This window comes from Crocuta crocuta, unplaced genomic scaffold (genome assembly GCF_008692635.1).
Source record: "Crocuta crocuta isolate KB4526 unplaced genomic scaffold, BGI_CrCroc_1.0 scaffold431, whole genome shotgun sequence".
NCBI lineage: Eukaryota > Metazoa > Chordata > Mammalia > Carnivora > Hyaenidae > Crocuta > Crocuta crocuta.
In genome coordinates, this window is record NW_027528859.1 from 4,487,393 (window position 1) to 4,500,846 (window position 13,454).

Below are 13,454 nucleotides of genomic sequence, written 5' to 3' on the forward strand. Positions count from 1 at the left end.
GAAAGGCTGCAGTCATGCTGAGGAATGCCACGTGTCCTCCCAACGGAGCCCTGCCCCACTGCAGCTGCCGCCAGACTACCTGGGAAGGAACACGTCATCCGGTCAAGCCCTGCTCCTTTTACTTCCCGAATGCACCCACCCACCTTCCCTGTGTGGACAGAAAAGCTCTGCAGAGTACCATCTGCAGGCAGTCATGAGGCCTGTGACCTGTCACCAAGACCTGGCACTCACAGCTTCATTCTCTGCCCTGGGATACTGACAGAAACAGAATCTGGAGGCGAGTTCTGCTGCCAGGCGTACCCCAACCTCTGATTTGTACCTTAAAATACATTTTTATTGTATTTTAACCTGTGCAGTAAGCAAGGCTTATAAACCACATTGCGCAGATGAGGAATCTAAGTCTCAGCCAGGGAATTCAAGCACTTGTTCAATGTTATAAGGCACTGGGTCTCAGCTGGGGCTGATGTGTTCCCCACTGCTAGGAGACGTCTAGCACCGTGTGGAGACTTTTTGTGTGTGCAACATAATGATTTGATACATGTATATATTATGAAATGATTACCACAATAAGTTCACGCACAGTTACAAATTGTGTTTGCTTGGTGTTTTTCTTATGATGAAAACATTTAAGATCTACTCTCTTAGCACTTGGCAACATTTCTCCCATGACTTGGGAGCTACTCCTGGCATCTAGTGGGTAAAGGACAGGGGTCCAGCCAAACATCCTGCAATGCATATGACAGCCCCTACAGCAAAGAATCATCTAGTCCAAAATTCAATAGTGCCAAAGTTGAAAACATAACTGTAGAGCAAAAAAGGGGTGGAGATGGGGCTGGAAGAGATATACAGTGCTTTTTCTATTGTACTGTGCTGGAAAGTCTAAGGAAGCCTAGAGGTAAACAGGGAGAAAAGGCTCCTTATTTAAATACTGGAAGTACACTCAAAGATCAAGTAGAAAAGACCTTGAGACAAGCAATTCTGTTGGGGAAGAACATTTCGACAAAAGGCCCTGTCAGCCAGGGCTGTGCAGCTTAACCCTGGTTTCTGCTTAGTCTTTAGAGAATTCTTGTTTATTTAAGGGACGATTACCTTGCAAATGAGAGCAAGAAATGGGTAATAGAGAGAGAAACCAAGAAGGGGGGGGAACCCTGTGGGCCAAGCAACATAATCCTGGGAATTCTAGAGAGCTTGAAATTGTTCATTTTTCACATGGTTCTACGAAAGAAAGGCCATCTCTCCAACACATAATTACTGTATAGAGTCAACTCAATAATTATAAAATATAATCTCATAAAAAGATAATGTGCCCATTTTCTTTAAAATTGTAAATTATACTTCCTAGAAAGCAATTTTACTTGCAAGCTATTCAACTTTCATTTACTAAATTATTTATTCTTCTGTAATATTTGTGTACCCCAAACTGGAGTACGGTCATGTTTGTCTTTGAACGCAGTGATGGTAAATGAATTTAGGTGACATTAATAAGATTAATACCAAACCTGTCGGTAATCATGCTAGAAACTGCAACTGAGCATTTTGGCTAAAATAATCAACAAATGCAAAAGATAAAGTCTGCCTCTTAAACAACAGTTACATACAGTGTATCAAATATTGCTGGGTTTTTCAATCAGACCAAGAACTGAAAAAGTGTTATTCCCAAGTGAGGAATTTTAGAACATTCTAGGCAAAGATACATACTGCATGCAAGTGATACGACACCTTAATTAGATTCAACCAGCAGACTGTATTACACTGCGCCTCGGAACAATAGTTCTGAGCCAAGATTACAATAAATTTCAAAATCTATAATGTGTGAAATTAAATTCCACAATAATGCATAAAAGTCCTAATTTGAATCAATTTTCAACTTGCAAATACATGAAAAACCAAAAGATGAAATTCAGAGTAGGAGAAACAAAGAATATACAGTATTAGTAAATAATATTAATTAGGAAGGTTAAATCTCTACTGAACAAGAATTAGACATTTTCTATCATATTCATTCCACCGCAGAAATATTTGATTTACCAAAAACATCAAAATACCACCCCCAAAGGATTAAAACAAACAAACAAATAAAATAAATGTAGAGAACACTGAGGATTATATGTTGACACATTCATCTTGTAGTGGTGGAACAATCTATTAATAACCAAAGGTACTGATTCTATGACTGCCAAATAAATGTGAAGTTGAAAGAAGAGCAAGTGAAGGCAAACAAACAGTATGGAAACTTAGGTCCAGACAGTTTTTTAAAAAAGCAAAGTTTAGAGTTAATTCAGTAAACGAGGAACATCATAATAATAAGTTCAATTTCAGTAAGGCTTTAACAGTCAGTTTATCATTGTGGATAAGACCATAAAACCTTGGTTAAGTGTACCTTATACAAACCAAAACCCAATTCTCAAAACACTTATTCTATTCAGGTTTTTAATCGACAACTTGGATTAGAGATATTTAAGAAACATGCAAAGTAGCACAAACAGTACACCGAGGAAAAATAATCATAGCAGAATGTTCTAGAAAAAAAATAGAATAAGAAAAAGCTAGTTCTACCAGACATTAAAGAAATGATATTATAAAGGTACAGCAACTAAAACAATTATGTATCAGACAATAATAGACAAAAAGATAAATGGAGTAAAATAAAAAGCCACCCAAAATATGTAAATGTGGAAATTCAATATATAATAAAACTATCCTTTCAAAGCAATAGGAAAGTGATGGATTACTGAGTAAGTAGTCCTAGGACAACCAATTACTTATTTTAAAATAAATAAGTAGTTACTTAAAAATAAAAGGTCCCTAGAAACTATCACAGATCAGAAAGGGCTAAGAAGATATGACAACTAAATATAATACAATATCCTAAAAGAATCCTAGAATAGAGAAAGGACAGAGAGGAAGACTAGTAAAACAGGATATTGTAAACAGTTTAGTTAATAGTCATGTACCAGCATTGGTTCCTTACTTGTAACAAAGTACCACAGTAAAGTAAGATGTTAATAATAGGAAAACCTGGGTGAGGAATATATGGGAACTCTGTTCAAATGCTCTAATTATTAAAGACCTGAATAAAACATCAGATGCCATAAATTTTAAAAAAATCATATCCCATTTTCAGATGTCATTTTCACCCTTTCAATTGACCAAGATCCAAAAGTCCTATAAATATCCAAAATTTTTATAAATAATAATGTTAAAAACAGCATGGGGAAACATTAACTCTCATCCACTGCTGGTGGGAGTAAAATGTGGGGGGGAAAAACGCTGGAGTACACTTTGACAGTATCTGTTCACTTTTAAAATGTCATATTCTAAGACCCAGGAATTCTACTACTCAGTACATATGTCCAAGAAGATATGCAGAGGGATGCTCACTGAGCATTACTTATATTAAAGAAAAAATTAGAAAATAACCTAAAATGCTCAACAAGAAAATGGCTAGAAAAACTATTTGTAAAAATGAGTTAGTATTATATGTACAATGGCACATACAATGTTGAGTAAAGAAAGATATAGAATAATATCAGTATGATACAATTTATTTTAAGAAAAAAGTATAAATGACTACAAATACATATAAAAGATCTGGAAGAAGCAAAGTGATAATTGTAATTTACCTATGTGAGAAGTCAAGACAACTTCAGTTATCTGTAATGTTTTAATTCTTTATACGGAGAATGTGTTCAGGCACTACTTGTGTGATTAAAAATTAATTTTTAAAAATTATGTACACAAACTTAGAATAAAGGAAATTTCACAATAAATACTATGTAGCCATTTAACAAACAATGAAACCTACACATGCGCTAAGTACCAATATGAGACAATCTTCAAATAATATATCCTTGCCTCAACCCTCGGTCTACCTACCTCTTCTATTTAACTTGCCCCTAATGGCTGGATATTACTTGGAAGAGCTGAATGCATGCCCTCCTGCCAAGTAGTGTCCTTATATGTGGATTACATCATTTCAACACTGCAAATCAAAGATGACAGCCTGTATAATCATCATTATAAAGAAGAGAAAATTATTCTAAAATCAAAGTTTATAGATGGTAAATCCATACAGTACCTCATTTTGTTTTACTAAATGTACTTCTACAGAGTATACAGAAATAAGACTTTTCAAAGTCAGATATCTTTATTGAGACTTTGTATGGCCACGGTGAGAATTCAAAACTTTTCCTGGATAAAATCATTGTAGTGATCCTTTATGGCATAATGTCTCACTGAAATTTCCAAACAGCCATTATCAAGAAGTATCCTTAGAAGACTCCCTGTCCACAAAAGAATGTCAATCCTAGCCCCAGTTATACTGACAGTCACTTTTGCCCTTAGCATAGCCGTAACTTCAGGAAATTTCCAGGGACAATAATCCCCAATTTCCTGACACTCAATAACTTGCCTGAGAGGGATTACCTTAATTGAGGGCCTACCTAAAGAAGAGATAGGGTCAGGGTGCCTGGGTTGCTTAGTTGATTAAGCATCCAACTCTTGATTTCAGCTCAGGCCATGATCTCATGGTTCGTGAATTCAAGCTCTGTATCAGACTCTGGGCAGACAGTGCAGAACCTGCTTAGGATTCTCTGTCTCTCCCCGTCTCTTTGCCTCTCTCTCTCTCTCTCTCTCTCTCTCTCTAACTTAAAAAAAATAGAGAGAGTCAACCATCCATTCTCCTTGAATGGTGGTCTTCAAAGGTGGGGCAGGTGCACCCCAGAAGGGATGTAAGAAGATACACTAGGTAAAGAGGTCAATCCCGGTAAGAAGATATAAGAATTGAACTATTTATGCATCTAACACAGAAGCACCTAAATATATAAAGCAAATATTAACAGACATGAAGGGATAAATGGACAGAAATACGGGGCGCCTGGGTGGCTTAGTCGGTTAAGCGTCTGACTTTCGCTTAGGTCATGATCTCGCGGTTCGTGGGTTCGAGCCCCATGTCGGGCTCTGTGCTGACTGCCAGCTCAGAGCCTGTAGCCTGCTTCAGTCTGTGACTCTCTCTCTCTCTGACCCTCCCATGCTCACGCGGTCTCTCTCTCTCTCTCTCTCTCTCTCCCTCTCTCCCTCCTAGAAATAAAACATTAAAAAAAAATTTATAAAAAAATAAAAAAAATGGAAATACAATAGTAGTAGATTTTAATATCCCAAATCTCATCAATGGGTAGATCAATAAGGAAACTGTAGATCTGAACAACAGACATTTGTTGTTAGGTACATTTGAATATACCTAACACACAAACATAGAACATTCTATCCAACAACAGCAGAATACACACCCATCTTGAATGCACATGAACCATAATGAAATATCACCTCATACCTGTCAAAATGGCTATTATCTAAAAGGCAAGAAATTACACTTTTTGGTAAGGATGTAGAGAAAACTGCAGTGTTGGTGGGAATGTAAATTGGTGCAACCACCATAGTAAACAATAGGGAGGCTCCTCAAAACATGAAAAACAGAACTACTACATGATCCAATAATTCCACTTCTGGGTGTCTAGCCAAAGAAAACAAAAACACTAATTACAAAAGATATATGTACCCCTAAGTTCACTGCAGCATTATTTGCAATAGCAGGGATATGGAAACAACTTAAGTGCCCGTGAACAGATGAATAAAGAATGAGTGTGTGTATGCGCACACACATGCATGTGCAATGGAATATTACTCAGCAATAAAAGAGCATGAAATCCAGCCATTTGTGACAGCATTAACCTTGAGGTTATTACATTAAGCGAAATAAGTCAGACAGAGAAAGACATCACATGATTTCACTTAAATATGTAATCTAAAAAACAAAACAAACAGAACAAAACCCCAACTCATCATACAATGAATAGATGGATGGTTGCCTGAGGGGAGAGGGGCTTTGGGGGGAGTGCAAAATGGGTGAAGGAGATCAAGAAGTAAAAACTTGCAATTTTAAAATAAGTCATGTAATTGTACATGTAACAAGTACTTGTAAGGTACAAAATGGGCAATATAGTCAATAATACTGTATTAACTTTGTATGTCATGGATGATAAGAATTATTGATGTGATCATTTTGCAATGTATACAAAGGTCAAATCATGTTGTACACCTGAAACTAATAATATTGTACATCAATTATAACTCAACAAAAATAACTAAATAAATAATGGTATGGGAAAAAATCAAGACAAAATACTATTTGTAAGCAATGAAAATAAAAATTAAAATTAAAAAAATAAAAGATACATGAGACGTCTAGGTGACTCAGTTGGGAGTCCAACTTCAGCTCAGGTCATGATCTCACGGTTCGTGAGTTAGAGCCCCGCGTTAGACTCTGTGCGGACAGCTCAGAGCCTGGAGCCTGCCTCGGGTTCTGTGTCTTCCTCTCTCTCTCTGTCCCTCCCTCACTCATGCTCGCTCGCGCTCTCTCTCTCTCTCTTTCTCTTTCTCTCTCAAGAATAAACATTAAAAAAAATTTTTTTAAGATAAAGATATGGGAAGAGTATATTAGAACTTCTATTTATGTTCATATTCTACCTAAAAACAAAAATTACTCTTTATTAATATTTAGTATATCGATTGACACTGGCACCCTCATTAGTCCCTATATAACCTATAGTACATAATTCTTCCTTGACTGTGACAGTGACATCAGACAAAGTGGCTCCACCTTGCACCACTCTCTACATACTGCAAAGTACTGTTCTTTACCTGAGCCCAGTTAATTTACAGATCATAGTACTTAATTTAAACTAAATCCTCACAAAATACCCAGGTAGCTTAAAAAGAATCTTGTAAAAAAAAAAAAACAAAACCCACAGATTAAAGACTAGGAATATAAGCACATGTGAACAATAAGAGTTAACACCTCAATGGTTACTGTGAACCCATTAGCCAAAACACAAAGTTAAAAAAAAGACCTAATCAGATCTAACAAGTTGTCTCAAACCTTGAAATTACCAAGAGTATTTGAAATACAGACTTATACACATTATTGTTAAAAATGAACCTCAGTGGCACTTGGGTGGTTCACTCGGTTAGGCATCTGACTCTGGCTCAGGTAATGATCTCAGCTCATAGCTCATGGTTCGAGCCCTGCATCGGGCTCTGTGCTGACAGCTCAGAGCCTGGAGTCTGCTTCAGATTCTGTCTCCCTCTCTCTCTGCACCTCCCCTACTCACACTCTGTCTCTCTCAAAAATAAACATTTAAAAAAATTTTTAATAATAATAAAAATAATAATTAATTAAAAAAATAAAAACAAAAATGAACCTCAAATCTAAGTATACATGGCTTGGCTGCCATCACAATTAGAAGCCTTTCGAAAACCAGAATCCAGAATATGAAATCAAACCTGAACAATTTTTTTTAGTAATATGAAATTCATGAAACCACACCAAAGCCAATTCCAGATGAATCAAACATTCAAACATAAAAAATGAAACCATAAAAATACTAGAAGATAAGTATCTAGATGGCTCAATCAGTTGAGCATCCAACTTTGGCTCAGGTCATTATCTCACAGTTCATAGGTCTGAGCCCCATGTCAGGCTTTGCACTGACAGCATGGAGCCTGCCTCAGAGTCTGTCTTTCTCTCTCTGCCCCTCCTCCACTCACTCTTTCAAAAATAAACATTTAAACAAAATAGTAGAAGAGGGATGCCTGGGTGGTTCAGTCAGTTAAGCGTCCGACTTAGGCTCAGGTCATGATCTCGTGGTATGTAAGTTCAAGACCCACAATAGGCTTTGTATCACAGCTCAGAGCCTGGAGGCTCTTTGGATTCTCTCTCTCTCTCTCTCTGCCCCTCCCTTGCTTGCCCTCTGTCTCTCTCATGTGCAGTCGCTCTCAAAAATAAACAAAACGTTAAAAAAAATTTTTAACAGAAGAAAACATGGGAATTTTTAAAAACAATCTGAATAGGAAAGCCTTTCCAAATACAACAATCAGGGGTGCCCAGGTGGCTCAGTCAGTTAAGTGTCCAACTTCAGCTCAGGTCATCATCTCATGGTTCATGGGTTCGAACCCTGCATCGGGCTCTGTGCTCATTTGCTCGGAGCCTGGAGCCTGCTTCAGATTCTGTGTCTCCTTCTCTCTCTGCCCCTCCTCCACTTGCACTGTCTCACTCTGTCTCTCAAAAATAAATAAATGTAAAAACAAATTAATAGAAAACATTAAAAAAACAAATATGACAAAGACTGGTGTGATTAAATAAAAACTACAAATTCCAGCATAGCAAAAACAACAACAAAACAACTTAAACAAAAAGACTGAAAAAAAAAAAAACAGGTACATTTGGGGCACCTGGTGGCTCAGTCAGTTAAGCACTCGACTCTTGGTTTTGGCTCAGGTCATGATCTCACAGCTGTGAGACTGAGCCCTGTGTTGGGCTCTACACTGACAGCACAGAGCCGACTTGGTATTCTCTCTCTCCCTCTCTCTGCCCCTCCCCCACTTGTGAATGTGCTCACTCTCCCCCTCTCTCAAAATAAAGAAACTTTAGAAGAAAAAAAAAGGTGGAGGGAGGGGCAAGATGGCGGAGAAGTAAGGAGCTCCGTACTTGCACTCGCGCCCATACATCACACAGAAAAGATCTNTATTGATGTGGATATAGAGAAACATGCACTTTCATGCTATTGCTGAAACTGATAGAACTTCATCGGGAAGCAATTTAGAAAGATCAAAATTACTAACCCAGAAATTCTTCAAGGAATTTTCTTACAGATCTATTCACAATGTACAAAAATGACTACTTGGAAATTACTTAAATGTCCATTAACCTAGGATGGTTAAAAAAAAAAACTGAGGTACATGTATATACCTCGATTCTATTCTGGGCTGCTCTGAAGGGGTGTGGTTTCCGAGACCCACTGTGAAGGGAAGAAAACAAGATGTGGAGCAGTGTTTGTGATAAGCTCCCACCTGTGTGAGAAACCTGGAAAAGGAAAAGCACCAAGAGAGAAAATGCAAAATTCCGTACACATGTATAATCTGAAAAAAGTACATAAAAATCTGATACTTTGTCACAGGTAAATAATTTTGTATCAATAACTTTGAGAAATTAGACAAATTGGGCACATTTTTTGGCATCCAAAACTGAACTCCTGATTGTCCCTGCTCCACCAAGGGTCTTCCCCATCTCAGTTCATGGCGGTGCCAACTTTCTAATTGCTCATGCTATTCCCCCATCCCGTCCATCAACAAATCACATTAGCTATACCTTCAAAAGACTATGGACTAGTCTAAACATGTATCATGACTGTGGTGGTGGTTACATGAAGTGAGATACGTGTTAAAATTTGTAGACCTGTACTCATACACAAAAATTTTACTCTGTTAATTTAAAAATAATTTTTGGGGGGCACCTGGGTGGCTTAGTCGGTTAAGCGTCCGACTTTTGCTTAGGTCATGATCTCGCGGTTCATGGGTTCGAGCCCCGCGTCGGGCTCTGTGCTGACGCTCAGAGCCTGGAGCCTGTTTCAGTCTGTGACTCCCTCTCTCTCTGACCCTCCCCTGCTCATGCTGTCTCTCTCTCTCCTAGAAATAAATAAAAATATTAAAATAAATAAATAAATAAATAAATAAAAATAATTTTTGGTTGCACCTGGGTGGCTCAGTGCTTGATTTTGGCTCAGGTCATGATCTCACAGTCGTGGGATTGAGTCCGTGTTGTGCTCTGTGCTGAGCATAGAGCCTGTTTGGGATTCTGTCTCCTTCAAAGTAAATAAACTCAAAAAAAATTTTTTTAATTGAATTTTAAGTTTAAAAAAGTTTTTAGAGGCGCCTGGGTGGCTCAGTTGGTTGGGCGGCCAACTTCAGCTCAGGTCATGATCTCATGGTTCGTGAGTCCGAGCCCCGCATCAGACTCTGTGCTAACAGCTAGCTCAGAGCCTGGAGCTTGTTTCAGATTCTGTGTCTCCCTCTCTCTCTGACCCTCCCCTGCTCACACTGTCTCTCTCTCTCAGAAATATTAAAATATTTTTTTTTAAATTAATGAAATCCAGAATCTAACCACTTCTCACCACCTCAACGGCCACCATCTCTTATCTGTAGGATATTACTACAATACCCTAACTGGTTTCCCCAGTTCTCTTTTGTTCCTTATAGTAGCCAGGATGATCCTGTTAAAACCTATACCAGGTAATGACACCCTTCTGCTCAAAATCCTCCAACAGGTCCCTATTTCACTTCGAGAAAAAGCTGAAGCCCTTACGACAGCCCAGAAAGCCCAATGACAATTGGATCTCCTATTTCCTGAGACTTCATTTCCTACGACTCTCCTGATTTTCTCAGTCCACTGCACCAGCCCTCTCGCTCTCCCCAGACTACAGTAGGTGTTTCTAGCTTCTAGCTAGTGGTCTTTGCCATTTCCTCTGCCTGAAACATTCTCCTCCTTGATATACACTAACACTCTCACCTCCTTCAAGTCTTGCTCAAATCTCACTTCTGTGAAGTTTATTCTGACCAGCAACTTGCCCCCCTCTTCCTCCCAAATCTGATTCTGATTACTCTTTACCCTGCTCAATTTTTTTTCCCAAAGCAAGTATCATCTTTTAATATAACTTAATATCTAGTCTGTTTATTACCTTTTTCTATATCCCTACCACCAGAATATAAATTCCATGAGGACAGGGTCGTCCATCTGTTTTACTCACTGATATATCCCAAGTCTCTAGAAAAATGCCTGCACGGATTAGGTTTTCAACAAATATTTAACTATTTCAAAAGCTGAAAGAATGCTGAATGAATAAAAAAAAATAAACTAACAAAAGTACAAACACACAAGGCAACATAAATGGTCGCCTCTCTATTTTATTTATTTATTTATTTATTTATTTATTTATTTAAATTCAAGTTAGTTAACATACAGTGTAGGGTTGCTTTTCTAATTCAGAGACCTGAAGGAAAGGAGAGCACAAAGCAGCTATATGGGAGAAAACCATTTCAGGTGAAAGAAAGAGCAAGTGCAAATGCCCCAAGGCAGATGCATGCTCTGCACATTGAAGTACCCAATGAGGGAAGAAAAGAAATAAGGAGTACAGGTGCATGGAGCACGTGAGGAAGGGAACAGTAGGTAATGATGGCACTGAAGTTAATATAGGCCAGTTCACAAGGGATGAAGCCTACTGCCCACAGCGCAAACTGTGGCTTATACTTGAGTGAGATGAAAAAGCAGCCACTGGAGAGTTTCTGATTAGACTTACACGCTATTTCAAAATCTTCCCATAAAGAAGACCCTGGTGGAGATGGCCTTACAAGCATATTCCATAAGACACCCAAAGAACTAAAAGTTCTAATCTTAAACTCTCCTCCAGAAAACAAAAACAGTAAAAGGGAGAAAAAGCCTCAATTAACTTTATGTGGCTAGTGAAATCTTGAAACCAAAAACAAGTACAACAGTTTAAGAAAGAAAAGTACATCTTAATCTCTGAACAAATTTTAAGTCCTGAACAAAATACTGGCAAACCAAATTTACACAGATATGTTAATAATACTAACGTTTACTGAGCATTACTCTAAATATTGTGCATGGCTTAACTCATTTAATCCTAACAACCCTACTGTCAAAACTATCATTCCACCCATTTTACAGAAGAAGAAACTAAGACTTGAAAGGCAAAGTAATTTGCCAAATTCTGGCCACAGACAGAAAGTGAAGATCCTGGATTTTAATAATACCAATGAGATTCTGATTACATTGCTCTGGAGACTGGACCCAATATATTTCAAAGCACCCCAAGTGAGGCTAATATGCAGCCAGGGTTGTGAACCACTGTTCCACAGCTTCCCCCACCCTGAGAGAAATTACACGGACATAGCTAAGGCAGATGTTCTAGTCAAGATTTAAATACGAACCAAGAAGGAGAGGTGAGAAAACATAATTTGTAAGATCCTTTCCAATGGTGAAATTCTATGATTACGTGTCCCCACACTGTCTTCTAGAATTCTCAAAGGTGTAAGATTTCATGCTACAGCACCTAACAGATCCAATTCCAGTTTATCTTTGGAGAAATCTGTCTGTCAGTTTATTTCGCTGCCATGGAATTCCCCAAAAAAGAGCGTGGTAAAATATACTAGTAGCTTATAATACTAAAATTATTTTCAGAACGAGAAACACAGCTCTACTTTACAGAAAAGAGTAGCAAAGAGTAGCAAAAAGAATGAATGCTTGAAGAGGCCAACCTAGTATCTTTTTTAAAAAAGCCTAACTGGAAAACTTGCTGAGCTGCCCAAAGACCTGCCTCCTTCCCATCTACTCCTGTTAAAGTAGGCTGAGGCTACACCGCGATCCTGACACTCCTCTCTCCTGCAGCCTGCTGTTGACACGGTAGGGTTTGCCTGTGTAGTCAGAACCGTGGCCACAGTGAACAAGCACGGCCAAAGCAACAACTGCCACCCTGAGAAGCTTAGGGGAGGCTCCTTGAGAAGGGCTGGGAGGAAATACAGGCTGCCTTGGCTACCCCAGTCAGCCCCAGGAAGCTGGCCTCCAGCCTCCTGCCCCATCCAGCTCTCCTTCCCAAGGAGAGGCATATGCACACACAGTTCCCCAAAGCAATGGTAACGGCTGTGCTGACCTACTTCCATTTGACTCTGCAGAATCAGAACTCCTTAGCCTTCAAGGAGTTGGGACTACTACAATTCCATCTCGAATTCTGGCATAGATTTTAAAGGTTTTTCCGGGGGGCGGGGGGATATAGGAAATAACTGTTAAGTCAAGTAAATTTAAAAATTGAAGATTGAAAAAAAAAAATTGAAGACTGAACTCAGTGTCTTTAAACTTGTTCTATAGGGCAAGCAATGAGCCAACGGGATTATCACTTTCAATTCAGTGTACTATGTCCCCAAAATGCGAATTGATTTAGGTAGTCTCCCTACCTAAAGGGTGCTAGAGACCCAGTGGTCCAGCCACATAAAACATCTGACCATCTTCCCCCATGCTCCTCCTGTCTTGTCTTTGCTCATAATATCTACTCTACCAAACATGCGTTCTCCCATACCCCTTTCTGAAGCACTTCTACCCCTTATGAAAGCCCTGCTCAAACCTCACTTCCTCTAACGTGTTCTCCCAAACCCCTCACCCACTCCTGTATTAACTTCATTTATATCTGTTATAATATGGCATCCCTGACCCTTTCCACTTTTTAGACAGCCTTTTATCTGTCTCCAACAAGAAATCAGGCCCTGGTAGACAATGATCAAGTTCACAGATTCTTGTTCAGGCCTTCCAGTATCTGATACAAAGAAGACCTCCAGGAAATACTTGTTCCAACAGAACCAAATTCAAGCCACACGCAGAGAAGTTGCTCTGTTGGTCTGACCCTGGTTTGCTAAGGACATAAAATGGTGTTCTTTCCTCCTCCTTACATATCTTCTTGTGTTCACTTGCTTTGAATATTAAAATGAATTTTAAAATGAATTTTAAAATGAATTTTACGGTTTCCTTAGTATATACGATTGAAGGTTTTTTA

General features: G+C 38.6%; 1 protein-coding gene across 5 annotated transcripts in view; it reads right to left on the reverse strand.

Annotated features, from left to right (window-relative positions):
* MELK (maternal embryonic leucine zipper kinase) overlaps window positions 1-13,454 on the reverse strand; it is a 92,874-nt gene that overhangs the window by 53,262 nt on the left and 26,158 nt on the right. The window lies entirely within an intron of this gene.